The sequence below is a fragment of the Oncorhynchus mykiss genome, chromosome 7 (genome assembly GCF_057628025.1).
Source record: "Oncorhynchus mykiss isolate SJ-2025 chromosome 7, ASM5762802v1, whole genome shotgun sequence".
Lineage (NCBI taxonomy): Eukaryota > Metazoa > Chordata > Actinopteri > Salmoniformes > Salmonidae > Oncorhynchus > Oncorhynchus mykiss.
This window is the reverse complement of record NC_143028.1, coordinates 21902192-21921557: the sequence shown is the minus strand read 5'-3', so window position 1 is coordinate 21921557 and position 19366 is coordinate 21902192. Positions and strand designations below refer to the sequence as shown.

The 19366-nt window shown below is 41.9% G+C and overlaps 1 protein-coding gene and 1 long non-coding RNA gene across 5 annotated transcripts in view; one reads left to right on the top strand and one right to left on the bottom strand.

Annotated features, from left to right (window-relative positions):
• The window catches only part of ncam2a (neural cell adhesion molecule 2a), a 395309-nt gene that overhangs the window by 149941 nt on the left and 226002 nt on the right, over window positions 1-19366 (top strand). The gene's annotated exons all lie outside the window — the stretch shown is intronic.
• On the bottom strand, window positions 10106-11755 carry LOC149982347 (uncharacterized). The gene is made up of 3 exons (XR_016497522.1): window positions 11502-11755; window positions 10858-10995; window positions 10106-10338 (listed from the first exon to the last, which is right to left on the bottom strand). It is a non-coding gene; the product is annotated as an uncharacterized LOC149982347 (long non-coding RNA).

The window sequence follows — 19366 nt, the reverse complement described above, 5'->3', positions numbered from 1 at the left end:
CGACGGACTAATCATGGTTTTGGCAGATGCCAGGAGAATGCTACCTGCCCCAATTCATAGTGCCAACTGTAAAGTTTGGTGGATGAGGAATAATGGTCTGCGGCTATTTTTCATGGTTCGGCCTCGTCCCCTTAGTTCCAGTGAAAGGGAATCTTAACGTTACAGCATAGAATGACATTCTAGATGATTCTGGTTTGTCGAGATCGGTGTGTAAGAACTTGACTGGCCTGCACAGAGCCCTGACCTCAACCCCATTGAACACCTTTGGGATGAACTGGAACACCGACTGCGAGCCAGGCCTAATCACCCAACATCAGTGCCCGACCTCACTAATGCTCTTTTGACTGAACGGAAGCAAGTCCCTGCATCAATGTTCCAACATCTAGTGGAAAGCCTTCCCTGAAGAGTGGAGGCTGTTATAGAAGCAAAGGGGGGACCCCTATTAACGCCATATTAATGCTAATTTTGAGATGTTCAACGCACAGAATGAGATGTTCAACGCACAGGTGTCCACATTATTTTGGTCATGTAGTGTTAAAAAAAAATCACCCTGAGGCGACCTTTAGAGATATTTGGAACTCACATGTGACAAGGTTAATAAAAGTCCCATGATGGTCGTGACTGCCCATTACTGCTTATCACTTATTAACCATAATTTATCAACATTGTTTTACTTTAATAAAAGATTTTAGTCGTATAGTAATTACATTTGTTTTATTTGATGACTTTAATCATTTCATTCCATGTCATCATCAAGTCTCTATAGAGCTGCTGCCTATGCTGTTTTGACAAAATCACTATTTTATTAGTTCTTCAAAGTAAGGCATGGTTTTATGACTGCTGAATACCAATTATCAATCACTTAGATCATGTATTTCTTTGGTAGAGATACATCATGAAGCAACTGCTTTTTATCCCTCTCGGTCACGTGTTCTCTCTTCTCTCCTCTGTGTCTGCGCCACTCAGACCGCAATGGATTATGGTTACTGTAGTTAGTTTAGTGCAGAAAATGTGGTAATTATGTAGAATATTGTCCTGTTGGAAACTACAACTCCCTAATACATCGCACCATTCGGGCCTGATCTGTTTTATCTCTAGAGAAACTGGCCGTTGAGTTCACAGAAACACCCCAAACTAAATGGAATTCAAATAATTGAACCTATGCCGGTGAATTTGTTGCTTAAAAACAACAAATTACCAACATTTTGGTTAATCGCTCAGCACTACTGTACGATCACCCCAACACAGTAGCTCAACTATTTAGAGCTTACGCTGACAAAAACACACGGACACACACACCCCCCCCCCCCCCACCGCACAGAGAATCAAGTTGATTGGGTGGATGTAGAGCAATTTTGGGGAGAAAGCATGAAACGTGGTCAGCCCTGAAGACATTACTCTGCCTCCCTAAACAGAAACACAGCTAAGTAAAAAAAAAAAAAGTCAATAAATCCATCAGGCTAAATGCCAGCGCCATGCTAAGGAAATGTCATTGCCTCTTTGTAATGGCCTCGTGTTGAAGGGGACAGAGCTGTGTAGCAGACTGCCTGGTTAGAAAGGCATAGAGGCATATGACATGTAAAGCCACAAGTTGATACCATTACCCAAGACCTCATCAGAGGCAGGGAGGGAGGAGGGTGTCTGTGTCTGTGTGTGTATACCGGGATGGTGATAAGCTCTGGTGAGACATCCATCAGCATCTGTCTCCCACTCAGCTTCATCGTGCCCGACACTCACACCACTCCTCGCATCTCCATTAATATTTAGCCTTCAAAACACACACACACACACACAGGTCTGGCTCTCTAGCACCTGCATGGTTCTTACTTTGATGTTTGTACATGTTCCCCCTCCAGTTCGGAATAGATGTTTTGAACGCGTACCATGGCGTGTTAGAGTCCACGGAGAGGGATGACGGAAGGTCTATAGGCCGAGAGATCTGAAAGCACACGACCCTAACGTAACGTTTATATTTTTTTGTGCGGGAGGGTAGATACTAAGCTTTAATATTGCAGATAGATTGTAGCTTCCATCAATGTCATTGTCTGAATCATTTCCAATCCCCCCATACAGTTGTCAGAAGTCAGAAGTTTACATACACCTTAGCCAAATACATTTAAACTCCGTTTTTCACAGTTCCTGTGACATATAATCCAAGTAAACATTCCCTGTCTTAGGTCAGTTATGATCACCACTTTATTTTAAGAATGTGAAATGTCAGAATAATAGTAGAGCGAATTATTTATTTCAGCTTTCATTTCTTTCATCACAGTGGGTGATACATTTACATACTCAATTCGTAATTGGTAGCATTGCCTTTAAATTGTTTAACTTGGGTCAAATGTTGCATGTAGCCTTCCACAAGCTTCCCACAATAAGTTGGATGAATTCTGGCCCATTCCTCCTGACAGAGCTGGTGTAACTGAGTCAGGTTTGTAGGCCTCCTTGCTCGCACACGCTTTTTCAGTTCTTCGTGTAGCGTTTCGGGTAGCCTTTGTGATGGCCACTCCAATACCTTGACTTTGTTTTCCTTAAGCCAATTTGCCACAACTTTGAAAGGATGCGTGGGGTCATTGTCCATTTGGAAGACCCATTTGCGACCAAGGTTTAACTACCTGACTGATGTCTTGATGATGCTTCTATATATCCACATAAATCTCCATCCTCATGACGCTATCTATTTTGTGAAGTGCACCAGTCCCTCCTGCAGCAAAGCACCCCCACAGCATGAAGCTGCCACCCTGCTGCTTCACGGTTGGGATGGTGGTCTTTGGCATGCAAGCTTCCCCCTTTTTCCTCCAAACATAACGATGGTCATTATGGACAAACAGTTCTATTTTTCTTTCATCAGACCAGAGGACATATCTCCAAAAAGTACAATCTTTAATCCCACATTTTTTTTTTTAGGTCTTGGCTGATTTTGGGGGGGATTTTCCCATGATGGCAAGTAAAGAGGCACTGATTTTGAATGTAGGCCTTGAAATATACGTCCATAGGTACACCTTCAATTGTCTCAAATGACGTCAATTAGCCTATCAGAAGCTTCTAAAGCCATGACATCATTTTCTGGAATTTTCAAAGCTGTTTTAAAGTCACAGTCAACTTAGTGTATGTAAACTTCTGACCCACTGGAATTGTGATACAGTGAATTATAAGTGAAATAATCTGTCTCATCATTCTCATTCTCTTTCACACATCACACACACACACACACACACACACACACACACACACACACACACACAGACACAGACAGACAATGCATTCAGAAAGTATTCAGACCCCTTGACTTTTTCCACATTTTGTTACATTACAGCCTTATTCTAAAACAATCTACACACAATTCCCCATAATGACAAAGCAAAAACAGGTTTTGACACCCTTTACTCAGTACTTTGTTGAAGCACCAGCGATTACAGCCTTGAGTCGTCTTGGGTATGATGCTACATGCTTGGCACATCTGTATTTGGAGAGTTTCTTCCATTCTTCTCTGCAGATCCTCTCAAGCGCTGACATGTTGGATGGGTAACATTGCTGCATAGCTACTGTATTTTCAGGTCTCTCCAGAGTCCAGGCTCTGGCTGAGCCATTCAAGGACATTCAGAGACTTGTCCCGAAGCCACTCCTACGTTGTCTTTTTTATTTATTTAACTAAGCAAGTCAGTTAGGAACAAATTCTTATTTACAATGACAGTCTAGGAACAGTGTTTTGTATGTCTAGGTTTTGTATTTCTATGTTTTGGCCAGGTATGGTTCTCAATCAGGGACAGCTGTCTATCGTTGTCTCTGATTGGGAATCATACTTAGGTAGCCTGTGTTGCCATCTTAGGTTGTGGGTAGTTAATTTCTGTTTAGTGTTTTTCACCTTGCAGGACTGTTTCGGGTTTTCCCTTTGTTGTTTTTGCTTATTCATTGTTCAGTTCAATAAAGAAATATGAACACATACCACGCTTCGCATTGGTCCGACTACTCTTCGTCATCCGACGACGAAAGCCGTTACAGTTATTCAGGCCAAAAAGTTCCATCTTTGTCTCATCAGACCAGAGAATCTTGTTTCTTGTGGTCTGAGATTCTTTAGGTGCCTTTTGGCAAACTCCAAGCGGGCTGTCATGGTCCTTTTACTGGGGAGTGGCTTCCATCTGGCCGCTCTACCATATTGGCCTGATTGGTGGAGTGCTGCAGAGATTGTTGTAATTCTGGAAGAGTTTCCCATCTCCACAGATGTACTCTGGAGCTATGTCAGATTGACCAAGGCCCTTCTCCCCCGATTGCTCAGTTTGGCTGAGCGGCCAGCTCTAGGAAGGATCTTGGTGGTTACAAACTTCTTCCGTTTAACCCTACGTTTTCTGAAAAATGTAGTTCATTTTGTCTGATTTGTCCTAAAGTTCCATGACTTTGTCCACACAGGGCATCAGAACACACAAAATACATTTTCATGATTTTCATACAATTTTGGGTGCTTTTTTTAAACATTTGTACACCTGTGGTGTTCCCGGCACTTAGTGTATAAAATTGAGTTCAGGCACATGCGCATTCATCAGATGGACGCACTTCCCAGACCCCCACATGCAAGTGTGTTTGAGCGCGCGCACGTGCTCACACACACACACACACACCTCACTCCCCTTCTTGGCTTCCATGGCAACTCTCACAGGAACCTCCCCCCACAGGGACCACACCTGTTGGCATTCTCACAAACAATGGCAACATTGTTTCAATAATATATAGAACTTTTCCCGCACCTCTGGTATATAACGTTTTTTGAGGCCTTGCTCACAATTCATTCTGTGGCAGCACAATGACCAAAATATATACAGTATGTGAGGCTCTTGATCATATCTTTGATCATGACACTGGTGAGGAGGAGAGAGGCCAGTAAACTGACAGTGAAAATGCATTAGAGGAGGAAGTGTCAGAAGTTGAAGACAACACAGAATATGATCCAGACCAAGAGACAACCAATGTGGATCCATCCAGTGATGAGGAAGAGGGCCCTGCTGAGGTTGTTGTTACACTCCGGGTCAAAGAATGGGAATTTGTCCTGGTCTTCATCCCCACCTGAGAGGAGAGGTCGGCTGTCAGCTGAAAATTATTAAAAAGTTATCAGGATGACCCCAGGGCCAACGAGATGCGCCATATCCTGGGTTGATAACCGAAAATCCTGCCAATATTTAAACATTTGAAATGGTTTCAAAACAAATGTCCTTGACACAAAGTAGTCTGTGAAAAATAGCACAATATGTTACATCTGAGTATTTGTTATAGTCAAAATAATAATTTTGGACTGAGAACACAGAATCAATTAACATGAAACAAACACAGCAGGAGGATTAAGAATGATGGAGGCCACTGTGTTCTTGGGGACCTTCAATGCTGCAGAAATTTGTTGGTACTCTACCCCAGACACAATCCTGTCTCTGAGCTCTACGGACAGTTCCTTTGACTTCATGGCTTGGTTTTTGCTCTGACGTGCACTGTCAACTGTGTCACCTTATATAGACAGGGGTGTGCCTTTCCAAATCATGTTCAATCAATTGAATTTACAACAGGTGGACTCCGTTCAAGTTGTAGAAACATCTCAAGGATGATCAATGGAAGCAGGATGCACCTGAGCTAAATATCGAGTCTCATAGCAAAGGGTCTGAATACTTATGTAAATAAGGAATCTGTATTTTTTTATTTATACATTTTGGAGAAAAAAAATCTAAAAACCTGTTTTACCTTTGCCATTATGGGGTATTCTGCGTAGATTGGTGAGGAATTGTATTTATTTAATCAATTTTCGTATAAGGCTGTAACATAACATTTGGAAATAGGACGGGGTCTGAATACTTTACTAAGTCACTATATATGAACACATTTTAATAGGATGTCAGTTCCACTTTAAATGCAACAAAGTTTCACACTCATAAGTTATTTTTCAAAGGGATGGCTAACAACAATAAGCCCAATGCAATAATAAAAAATGTTCCCATCACCAGATAATAATTTTAAACTTGACTTGTTGAAATGTGTTCTTGAAAAGGGAGAAGATAACAAATGAGTAGCAACATCCCAAAATGTTTATAGGGTTAACCTCAGGTTAATGAGAAGGGTGTGCTTGAAAGGATGCACATAACTCTGCAATGTTGGGTTGTATTGGAGAGAGTCTCAGTCTTAAATCATTTTTCACATACAGTCTGTGCCTGTATTTAGTTTTCATGCTAGTGAGGGCCGAGACTCCACTCTGACATAGGTACGTGGTTGCAAAGGTCGTCAGTGTCTTAACAGCGCAATATGCCAAGGCAGGATACTCTTGAGCGCAGCCCAATCCAGAAATCTGGCAGTGATTTAAGTTCAATTTTCACAGAACAACTTGATGCAATTTTGATGAGGCTCTCTTGTTCAGATAAGTGAACAAGAGGCATGAAAGGGATAACGAATCCAGTTGTTTGTGTCATCCGTTTCGGGAAAGTACCTGCATATTTGCGCACCCAGCTCACTCAGGTGCTTCACTATATCACATTTGACATTGTCCGTAAGCTTGAGTTCATTTACATGCAAAAAAATTATACAATGATGGAAAGACCTGTATGTTGTCCGGGGCGGCAGGGTAGCCTAGTGGTTAGAGCGTTGGTCTAGTAACCAGAAGGTTGCAAGTTCAAATCCCCGAGCTGGCAAGGTCATTCTGTCATTCTGTCGTTCTGCCCCTGAACAGGCAGTTAACCCACTGTTCAGGCCGACATTGAAAATAAGAATTTGTTATTAACTGACTTGCCTAGTAAAATAAAAAATAAAAAGCAGGCAGAAAAGAGCTCAAACTTCTTAATCATAGCCTCAATTTTGAATATAGTTGCGGAGAGACCCTGTAATCCTAGATTCAGATCGAGAAAGGTGAGAAAAAACATCACCCAGATAGGCCAGTCATGTGAGAAACTCGTCATCATGCAAGCAGTCAGACAAGTGAAAATTATGGTCAGTTAAGAAAACTTTAAGCTCGTCTCTCAATTTAAAAAAAAATTAGTCAATACTTTGCCCCTTGATAACCAGCACACTTCTTCTGTATGTTGTAAAAGCGTTACATGGTCGCAGCCCATATCATTGCATAGTGCAGAAAATAAGACCGCGCTACAGGGAGACAGGATGGACAGCTGATCATCCTCACAGTGGCAGATCACATGTAACAACACCTGCACAGGATTGGTACATCCGAACATCACACCTGCAGGACAGGTACAAGATGGCAACAATAACTGCCCGAGTTAAACCAGGAACGCACAATTCCTCCATCAGTGCTCAGACTGTCCACAATATGCTGAGAGAGGCTGGACTGAGGGTTTGTAGGCCTGTTGTAAGGCAGGTCCTGACATCACCGGCAACAACATTGCCTTTGGGCACACACTCACCGTCGCTGGACCAGACAGGACTGGCAAAAAGGGCTCTTCTCTGATGAGTCGCGGTTTTGTCTCACCAGGCGTGATGTTCGGATTTGTGTTTATCGTGGAAGGAATGAGCGTTACACCGAGGCCTGTACTTCAAAAAATATATATATATATTCAACTTTCTAATTCCCTATCTTGAATTGCATACTATATTTGTAGTTTATTTCTTTATCAGTAGTTACATTTGATTGTTTTCCTCATTTGTATTTTTATTTTACAATCGCTAACATGGATAGTATTGGGTATTCCATTATTTGACTCCTCAATGGAAACTTTTGTAATATTTAGAATAGCCATGGAGTAGTTTTGATGTCTCGGAACAGTTGGTTATCAATATGTAGTTTATCGACTATGAGAGCTACACATTTCCCTTTTTAATCTATTCACCTTGAAGAGTGGGTAGAGAACTTTGTGCTTTTTCTGCAATTTCCTTCGGGAACTGATCATTCATGCTTATTTTCGTGCCAGGGAGTCTTTTGCCCAGGCTTTTAACCATTATTTTATCTTTAAAGAAAACATTTGGCAATGATTAGGCACTGATATTTCTGTCATCTATGTCCGAAAAGGTGTACAGGTTAGAGTTTCATTTTGTTGACAGTATCGCCTGGGAAATGTAGCGCTTTAAGAAATAGCTATTTCACCACACCTTCAGGATCTTCCCCCTCATTTTCTTCGATACCAGTAAGTACCAGAATTTCTCTCATAGATCGAGTCTGTATTTCAAGTAAGGCTTCTCTTAGAAACATGTTGTCCTTTTTAAGTTCTTTTAACGCCCATTTCAATAGTATTGACTGTACCCATTAGTTTGTTTTTTTCTCTCTCCCTCTTTTCGTCACTCATCTCGAAGCTCGCCTTCAACTTCTTTATATCTTCAGGTATTTATCAACTTTAGCGATTTGGTTTCTACGCTTACCGTGGGTCCATCGAAGTCTCGTTTCCTTTTTTGGGATTGGTTCTCCATACTTACTCGCCAACGTATTTGGGTGTTGATTGTATTGGTGGTATTGGTCAATACATTTCTCTAGCCTTATCATTTGTTTTGTGATGTAATCCAGATTGAAGGTTATTGCCCACAAGTATGTGGAGTTAGGTGCTAATACTTAGTCAAACGTACAGATATTGAGTGTTACGTTTTTTATCTTCAGGCATTCTGCGCCACTGTCTTCAGTCCGCGATGACACCACTCTGTAAAATTAAACCAGACATATGCCACAGTAGGCAGATCTGGTGACCGGGCAGGCCACTGCAGTAAGCTGATTTCTCTTATGTTCGTGGAACCATTCCTGGACAATCCTAGCCTTGTGGTGTGGGGCATTATCCTGCAATGAATGGATGCACCTGATTGGCAATGATGTTCAGATATCCTGTGGCATTCAAACGTTGCTCCACTTTTATAAAAGAGCCCAATGTGTGCCATGAAAACACACCCTATACCACCACCAGCCTGCAATGTTGACACGCAACATGGATGGATGCATACATACACTCGTGGTTTTCGCCATACCCTAGTCCTCTCATCACCGTGAAACAGCAGGAACTGGGATTCATCAGACCAGACAATGTTTTTCTAATTCTCCAGTGTCTGGTGTTTTCATTCCTTTGTCCACTGCAACCTCAGATTCTTGTTTTTTGCTGAAAGAAATGAACTCTGTAAGGTTGCCAGCTGCCATATCTCATTAATGTCAAGTTATGATTTGTTGTGCATTCTTTTATGGGTCTTTGGGCATCAATGTTGTATTGGACTGTCAGTTGACTAACTGTTGCTCTGCACAATTTGTGTCAGCCTCCTTTATCCTCTTTCATCAATGACCCATTTTCGACCATTGGCCTTCCGTTGGCTGGATGCCCTTTGGGTGGTGGACCATTCTTGATACACACGGTAAACTGTTGAGTGTTTAAAACCCAGCAGCGTTGCATTTCTTGACACACTCAAACCGCTGTGCCCGGCACCTGCTACCAAACCCAGTTCAAAGGCACTTCAATCTTTTGTCTTGCCCATTCACCGTCCAAATGGCATGCATTCACAATAAGTGTCTCAATTGTCTCAAGGCTTAAAAAAGTTATTCCTCCCCTTCATCTACACTGATTGTAAGTGGATTTAACCGGTGACATCAATAAGGGATCATAGCTTTCACCTGGATTCACCTGATCAGTCTGTCATGTTTTGTGCACTCAGTGTATAATATGGCTGATCATGGTTGTCAAGGTTTTGAGGATGCAGTAGTGAGTGTCACCTCTGCCACCTCACCATCATAATCTGTGGATGAAATGTATGTAATGCGGTGGGGAGGCTGGATGAAAGTTTTAGGATTATCAATGGCTAAGGCAATACTCAAAGGTCAGATTAGCTAGCACCTTTACGTTAGACTTTGAAGTGGAAGCTTATGTCAAAAACATGTTTTATGGATCCCAGGCTATTTTTACTAGTAAGACTTTGGGTTTACAAAGTTCAAAACAAACACACGAGACAAACAACACAAAAGAGAGCCCCATCTATTAGTGAGGTGAGCAAGATGGCCGCCACCGCCAGTAGGTTGCCTGTCTTTAGGTTTCTCATCACGTCAGTCCATCGTTGGCAAATGCTGCCTCGCCACTGGCACAGGGGGAAAGAACAGAGCATGGGGTCGGGGGAGCATTCTCTCAGATACACGCAGTCACTCACTCAGTTCAGGAAATTGACCAACCCTTAATTATCTGGTCAATAGCAGGCGTTGAGCATTGTAGCACTCATCGTTCGGCTCTGTCATCCATCCCCTCCATGTGGCAGCATGGCTCGGTTGTGGATACGTAGCATGGCAGTGGCGTCTTCAGTCGTGGTCGACATCATCACCAGCAGAAGAGAGAAGAAAGTGTGCTGGGAGCTTCTTTATATATGTTGCACATGGCTTGTTGAGCTCATCAGGCTCAGATGTAGAAGCTCCCAGGTGTGTCGGGAAGATACAGAAAAGAGGAGACAATTAATTAAGAAAACAGACGGCAAACCAAAATCACCTCTAACATATAAGCTACAGCGACACTTACAGCTGCATCTTACATTTGAGTGAAGAGCATGATGAAGTGCAGTGTAAATCAGTGGTGTAATCAGCTTAACCTAGGGTATCCAAAGCTTTTTTTTCAAAGTTCAGAGTCATATACTGCATTTGTACACATTTTAAAAACTTAGCTGCTGTAGCTAAATTCACCTCAAACACATCATACAGCAATTAGCTGCTACGCTCTTGCTCAGCACTGGGATTAGAATTTACAGAACAAAAATATAAATGCAACATACAACAATTTTACTTACAGTTACAGTTCATATGTAACTCACCACCTGTCAAATTTGAAATTGTGTTTGTTACATTAGATAAAGGTAGAGACTCATAGCTACACTGCATTTTTGAGGAACAATGGGAAAGTAATTCTGCTTTGAAAGTTGATAAACTTGTAAACTCACTTTTGATAAAATGGCCTTTGAATGTTTTGGTATCTCTTCCTTTGTCTACACTATCTTAAGCTTTATCCTAACCCATCTCATTTTGCTCTCGGAGCGTTCAGAGCGCACACTTGACGTTCTGGCCGATGATTTGTTTACCTATGGATAACATGAAAACAGCATAACCAGTTTGGTGGGCAACAATTTCATTACACTTTTTTGCAGACGTCTACTGACACCGGCCATGTTCAACCGGTGTTGTACACTTTAGCTTAAGACATGTAGCTAGCTAGCTAGGTAAACAATGAATCTGGCTAGGTAAACGACGTGTAAGATCACACACGTCACGTAATGTTAGCTAATGAGCCAGCCACTAACGTTAGTTAAACAACAATGAACACAGTGCCAAATCATGTTGTTACTACCTTGCATGAATATGCTGGGAGTTAACCAAACAGGTTCAATGTTAGCTAGCTAACATTAAGCTCTAACTAGAAAAGCAAACGGCTCTGGGATATGAATAATAATGTCAGCTAGGGAGCCAGCCTGCTAACGTTAGCTAGCTAGCTAACAGTACACTTTAGGTTGAAATGAAACCACTTTCTGTCAAAATCAGAAACGTGTAATATCTGAAAATGTAGCTAGCTGACGCTAGACTGTTTTACCTGTATACATCATCATGCATGATGCATGATTCATCTGCCACGAATGCCATGCCACAGCTGCCCTTAGTTTGAAGAAGTAATCCTGAAACAAGTGATTTTTCCATGTCTTTAGCTATCATAATCTAATTCCACTGATTTCAATGTTTTATCCTCCAGAAAGTGGAGAGCAACACTTATGCAGCTCCACTACACAATATATTAAAGAAAAAGATTACCAACAGACTGACCAGCTCAAATAGACGGAAGCCCTCTATATGGCAGACCAATCCGAACTCCTCTCTCGGCATGTCCAGCCCACTCATTATCTCAGCCAATCATGGCTAGTGGGAAGGTTGCTGCTTTTTCTGTGGCTTAACCAACAAGGCTCGTAATTTAACAATTTAATTTGTATTTACAGATGGCATACAAGTTCGTTATTAAGGCACAAAGGTTATTCATGTTCACATGTTCGAGAAGGCATTTCTGCCAAAAAAAGGCAATTTGATCAAAAATAGAACAATTATGTTGAAATGGCTCTCCTGTGAAGTCGTGTCCTGCGACATATGCCTAGTTCCCTGAATTGGGTCGGTAATAAGGAAATATTTTAATTTCAATAAATTCATTTGGCCCTAATCTATGGATTTCACATGACTAGGCAGGAGCGAAGCCATGGGTGGGCCTGGGAGGGCATACGTCCACCCACTTGGGAGTCAGGCCCACCTACTGGGGAGCCAGGCCCAGCCAATCAGAATGAGTTTTCCCCCACAAAAGGGCTTAATTTCAGACAGAATTACTCCTCAGTTTCATCAGCTATCCGGGTGGTTGGTCTCAGAAGATCCCACAGGTCCTGGGCTGGGGTGGTTACACGTGGTCTGCCAGGTTCTCTAAAACAACTTTGGAGGTGGCTTATGGTAGAGAAATTAACATTAAATTCTATGACAACAGCTTTAGTGTACATTCTTGCAGTCAGCATACCAATTGCACGCTCCCTCAAAGCTTGAGACATCTGTGGCATTGTGATGGGTGACACAACTGTAGATGTTAGAGGGGACTTTTATTGTCCCCAGTACAAGGTGCACCTGTGTAATGATCATGCTGTTTAATCAGCTTCTTGATATGCCACACCTGTTAGGTGGATGGATTTTTTATCTTGGCAAAGGAGGAATGCTTACTAACATGGATGTAAACAAATTTGTGCACAAAATGTGAGAGAAATATGCGTTTTGTCCCTCTGTAAAATGTACCTAGCGTCCTAGGCACAACCATCTTCCACCTCTTTGCTGTTTTCAGAGAAAAGTTCACCTTCCAGGCGTTCCTAAAATATGCTTTCTACTACCCAAAAACTGCCTGTCTGTCCACTGAGCTATCCGCATGGTCCTAAAGCCAGCCATTTGATCGGGTTTGGAATGATTTTAATAGCCTATTTTAATTTCTTGGTGTTGAACTAGGGTATAGCGACTTCCATACTCTGCTATACCAATTTTACACTCCTATTATGAATGGTGCAATCATTTCCCATCGTTAAGCATGTTAGGATGTTACCTAAGTTCTTAAGAATTCATATGAGGTGTGAGCAAGATGAGAAATGATTGTGTGTGAAATGTACATTCGTTTTTTTTCTTCCTTTCTCTGTCATCCTGTCTTCCTCGGAATCCTTTCTCCTGTCCAATGGTAATCCTTCCCTCCTCCTCACTGACTACCCAGGTGAGAAATTGTTTCCACGTTAAAAACAGGACTGAAATGCAGTTTTCAATGTGGCTGTACAGACCGCTGATACAAGTCCGACTGACTGGTATTTTGCTTCATGCTATGAATGTGATTGCGTTTCTTCTTGCATTTTGAACTGTCAGTCTGGCTTTCTGTGCGACTTGATGAGACATATTTGAATTCAAATCTGTTTTGAGTCCTTATATTGGATGTTTGAATCCTGTGCTGACTGGAAAGATGGTGACTATAACATTTAACAGTCCTGCTCCAGGTTTTTGCTGCACCAGATCTCACAACACACATTAACATGATACCACAATCGTCAAGATGACCTGAAATGTGCCCAAATACTCACCATTTATGTCATTTGGGATCCACTGAGGTAATTTGTGTACATCACCCTACAGGCCTGAATAGCCTGTCAAGTCTTTGATTGGGCAAGGGAGAGTCTTACAGCCTTTCCATTGACTTTATGCTTCAATAGAGAGCAAGACCCAGGATTAAGTAGAGATTGTATAGGCCTTTAGTTTGTGGCATTCTGGACAACATGCAATCAATTTGGCCCATGGCAGACGGATCAAAAAGGCAAAGCATTAAAGTAGTGGCCCTGGGGTAGCAACACAAAGCTGTCAATCAAAGTGCCCCAAGGTGTGTGTGTGTGGGCATGCATGTGGCTGTCTTTGAGCCTTCTCCAGCAATCTTTGAGAAGATTTAGACCTCCCCGCCGTCGGTTTCAATTGCCTATCAATCCTGGAGGCGTGTGTGTGTGTGTGTCTGTGTGTGTGTGTCTGTGTGTGTGTGTGTCTGTGTGTGTGTGTGTGTGTGTGTGTGTGTGTATGTGTGTGGCCACAGATTGATCCATTCCTAAAGAGTATTGATGCTCTTTTGCTAGTACGCTCTTATTCAATGTGTTGACGCCTTTCGTAGGGAGGCTGTACCTATGAAACAATATACTAAATGACACACTGTAGCAAATATAATATTTTCAAAGGTAATAGCAGGCTTTCTTCCTGTGTTTGTGTGTGTGTACGTGCATACGTGCGTCTTTCTATAAATAATGGACCCAATGTGTGTCTAAAATGTTTTGAAACAAAAATGTAAATGATTTTCATGAAGTTTTCCACATGTGTATTGAGAGGAAATCAAATATATGCAAATTGGCCCATAACTCCACCTATACAACAACATAGGGCTAGGACTATACATCCTTTAAGCAGGTTTCATACAGACATTGTCAAGTCAAATTTAAGCACTTTCAGGGACTGTTTTTATAATGAGAACGTGACCAACGACTAGGTAGGTTACTTTTTAATTGGAATGATTGTATGGAAAGCCAAGTTGAAGCCAGCGTTGGATGTTTTCGTCCTCATAATAACCACACGTGGTTTTACCACAACAGAGTAGGGCAACACCCTTCAATTGAAGCAGTGGGAAACAAACAAATGTGGCCAACATCTGACAAAAACAAATACAAAGTGAAATCACAAATTACAAGGTAACAATAATTACAAACACCAAACTGAGGAAACGTTTGATTTCAAGGTAAGCATATTAGAGTATTTGAATTTCTGAGATCCGAATTCAAGTTCAAGCCCCTTGTATAGTTTATAATTGCAGGTGTAACATTGAAAACAAAATGTATTTTTCCTGTTATTTCATTACCAGATCATATTGTCAATAAGCCCACTAGGCTATGTAATTTGTTCCATTATATCCAGAATAATTTATAGGAATAGCATCGGGTGTTGTGATGTAGTCGATCCTACTCAATTGCGCACAGTAGACTTGGTGTCCAATCCGAGGCATAAAAAGAAATGAAAACATCAGCACATTACTTTGATGCTTTCTCTGTTAAATCTAACAAGACCCTGCTGTAAATCAAGCAGACAACAACAGATGATCAACATCAATTCGCTAGGAATATTAGATCCAATGTGAATCCAGGCACAAGTGTCTTCACCAGCGTAGCGAATAAGACACCAAATTCTTCTTCTTATTATTATTACATTATTACCTTTTTTTCCCCCAGCACTTGGGTTGTTATTGCATCGCAACAGCTGTTCGTCACTTGACTGTCATTCAGAAAAGTCCTTCCTAGATCAGATGATGATGTGTGAAAATATCATGGCATAACTAATCAGCTCGACACCAAACACGCATCCAACAAGTATAATGCATAATTATTGAAGAGCCACATTGAAGGGAAACGATTTACTTACCCAGAGTCAGATGAACTTGTGGATCACACGTCTCTTTGTCCAGTATAAAGGAAGTTAGAGGTAGTTTCGTTAGCCAATGCTAACTAGCTTTAGCACAATAACTGGAAGTCTATGGGTATCTGCTAGCATAACATACAAATGGTATCCACGAGTTCATCTGACTCTGGGGAAGTAGATAAATTGCCAAAATCCCGAAGTATCCCTTTAATGACAGTATAGATTTAGGTTTTAAGTATCAAGGTAAAGGGACTCTTTGGGTTTGCCCATTGAAAACTGTTTTCACCCGGTAACATAAGAAGACACAAAATGTTGCACTTCATTTCTGAGATATCTATACAAAAAAAACAGACAGCTAGATTCAGGATTCTTACAGGGTTTACGTTCAATGTCTAATTTTAACTGATTAATGCTTAATATATGATAGAATGACAACTTACACTGCCGAAAAGACAGAAAAGTAATGTTTTATTTCACACGATTTGGACAAAACCGTCAAGACAACAACCATGATAAAGGATAGAAAATGTTATTGAAAATAGCCATGATCCCCCCCCCCCCCCCCCCCTATCTTAAATGAATGACATGAAACAGCTGTAACAAGTTGTCCAGTGTAGGAAACCCTCACTGGTACCTTAGTTCATATAAAGACCCGCATGCAGAACATTGCATATCACATCAGCAATACTGTGTGATAGTTACAAGATAAACAGAGATGTATCGAAGGGTCATCAGTCACATGTCTAACATTGTTTAATGATGTTTCAACGTTATTTTAGTGTTGAGTAACATTACAAGCAGGAGGCCACTGCAGTCTCTATTTGGGATGCGTCCCAAATGGCAACTTATTTCTTATAGAGTGCACTACTTTTGACCAGATCCTTATCGCCCCTAGTCAGAAAGAGTGCACTTATAGGGAAAAGGGTGCCATTTGCGACGCAATCCTGGTCTGAAGATGCACCATCTCTTAATCCTTTTTACAGGATTACAAGCAGCATTGTCCTCTTTCTCCTTCCCCTCTTTTTTCTCTCCTCTCCCCCTCCTCCTTGTCCCACACTTTCTGATAGCTAGGTGTCAGGGCTCAGTACGGATTACCCAGTAATGTGGTCTACTGTATGCATGGGGTTTTGGGGAACCCCACTGGAGCCGCCGAGAGTGATTGTCGGATTTGCACTTTGTTGTTTATTGTAAATTGTCATTTTACGTCAGCGTTTGTGATGATGGCGAATATTATGTCAGAGTGGTGTCAAAGCAACTGTGCAGTAGATGGGAACAGGGTAAGGGGTTTGGTGAGTTTTGCAGTGTGTGTGTGCGCACTAGCGATTGTTTTCATGCATGCAATAGTGTGTGTGCGCATATCAGTACATCTCTATATAGACAATGCTTTTTTTCTAGGTCTAGCCATGATCACAAGCTGTAACAGGGAAAATGTGCAAACTGTTCTTGCAATTAGAACATGGATCTGTGTCACTTCTCAACTAAGAGGACACAGTCATCCAGTATCAAAGGCCATAATGGAGTGTGTGTGCGTGCTTCATTCTCATCAGACTAATATACTGGAGTGGTAATCAATGGTCATGATATGTGTTGTGACTGTCAAATAGCTATCAAAGTTATGTATCGCATGTTCTCTCTCTCTCTCACACACTTACCTGCATGCATGCACGCACACACACAGCAGTTACACATGCTCACCAACACAGCACATTAATTCCTTCAGAGCATATTGCTGTTCTTCCACCCACACTAATCATGTTGTTGTCGTGTAGTTGTCTCTGAGAGGGTTTTCTTATTCACCCCTGAGTCTTTCTGTATGTGCTCTGTATGCCCACCCCATTCACATTGTTTCTCTTCCACATTGATTTCTCTCTCTCTCTCATATCCTCTTCACCTCCTTTGTGTCTATCTCCCACTGTGGTTATTCTTTCGCGCTCTCCCTCTTTTTGATCAGTCTCTAGATCTCACTCTCAAATCCCCTCCACCTGCTTTGTTTATTTCCCGCAGACTATTATATCTCTCTTTCTCTCTCTCTCATCCCCCTCTCTTTCCCTCCCCCCCTCTGTTATCCTTTGATCTGGGTCTCACTGGGACACCTCTCCTTCTTGCTGTAGACCATGGTGTTATATCTGCCACCCACTAACAATGCGTCATATCATATCTCTATTATTCTGCACAGGGATCCAGTGACCGCCACCATGTAGGTCTTTCTGTGACATGCCTGTAACTATGTGTAACTTTGCACTAAGTTTGTTCTCCATCGATTAATGAACTGCACTGTGAATGAGTATGTGTGTGATATATATATATATATATATATATATATATATATACACATATACACACACACACACACACACACAAACACACAAAAGATGTTTGATTAGCAGATACCCACCCATAGAGGGATGGATCCATCAGCCCTTGTCGATTAAGTGGTCTTCAAAGTGCACAGGGGTCGATATTGGGCACTCCAGACCTCAGTGGTAAAAGGTTTGTTGACAGTATTGATTGGGGTAAGGGGTCAAGTAAACAGAATTGAGCATAATGTTCAAGGCTCAAGGCCTCCTTATGCTAGAATGGGGATAGGGACACACTACTTTGTACAGCAGATGTGGGTCAAATACATGGGCTATTTGATATCCTTCAAATACGTGTTTCACTTTTTTTTTTTGCGTTTTTGAAGGAAAACCAGTTGGTTATTATCAATGCAGATTACAGAGCCTGTTAATAGCATCCCTAACATCATACATTTTAAGTAACATAAAACAAATAGAAACTCATTCTCCTCCCTATCTGTCCACGTCTCATTTCACTATTATATCTCTCGCTTAGACTGCCACTCTTCTGCATTCCATCCCTTTTTCCTAATTTGTACCTCAGAGTGTTTTGCTTGGCTCGCCACACCCTTTTTCCGCTGAGGTGCTTGAATGGACAGAGTGGAGAGACACTGAACAATTCTGAAGCAGCTGTCTGTGTCTGTCTGAATCCCAAATTGTACCCTATTCTCTATGTAGTGCACTACTTTTGACCATGGCCCATAGGACCAGCACAGAGTCCTGGTCAAAAGTGTGCTCTGTTTAGGGAATCGGTTGCCACGTGGGATACACTGAGTGCTTTATCTGAAGGACTGGAGAAGCATTGATCTGTGCAGGTCGGCCCTTTGCAGCCATTTGCAGTTTCACAAAGGGTAAGAAGAACAGCTTTTGTAGGCACTTCGATCCTGCTGTACTTCTCTCTCTGTGTGTGTGTGTGTGTGTGTGTGTGTGTGTGTGTGTGTGTGTGTGTGTAAAACCCTTACAGTCCCTCTCCTGAACACTAACTGAAAGCTGTCTCTAACTCTTGAAAAAAGTAGCCTACCTGCCCCCAACTCTGCCTGACTCCCTCACCTTGCCAGATGTGGTGGATGGGTCCCCATTGTTTACAGACTACTCTGTTTGCACCTCTGGAGCTCTCCAGTTGCATACCACACTCAGTGATCTTTCCTTGGGACATTTGACTGCCCATCACCACCTTTGACCCTGCCCACCGGCATCTCCTCAGGGCAGGTGGGACCATTGCCAATAGGCAGGTGGGACCGGGACAAGTATAAAAGCACAGTCCAAGCTCCGTCTTCATCAAGCAATGACCGATAGGGATGGGTCGTTTAGTCGAAAGATTTGTTATTTTGACTGATTTCGTTCAGTGAGTCAGCATTGCTCAGAGCATGCATGACCCCCTATCGGCGAACGATGAACTGAAAACTCTAAAGTGTCCTCACTCTACAAGCCTCTCTTTCACGTCGTTCACCATGAGCAGCTACAAGCTTCTCTTTCACGTCGTTCACCATAAGCAGAGAGGAAGAGGCAAAGCAAGAGGTTTCACTCCTGCCAAAATCTGTCCAAAATAAGCCTAATGCGTGTCTATGGGTTTATTTTCGACCTAAGGAAACTAGACTGTAATTTTGTAGTTAATGGAAAACGAACA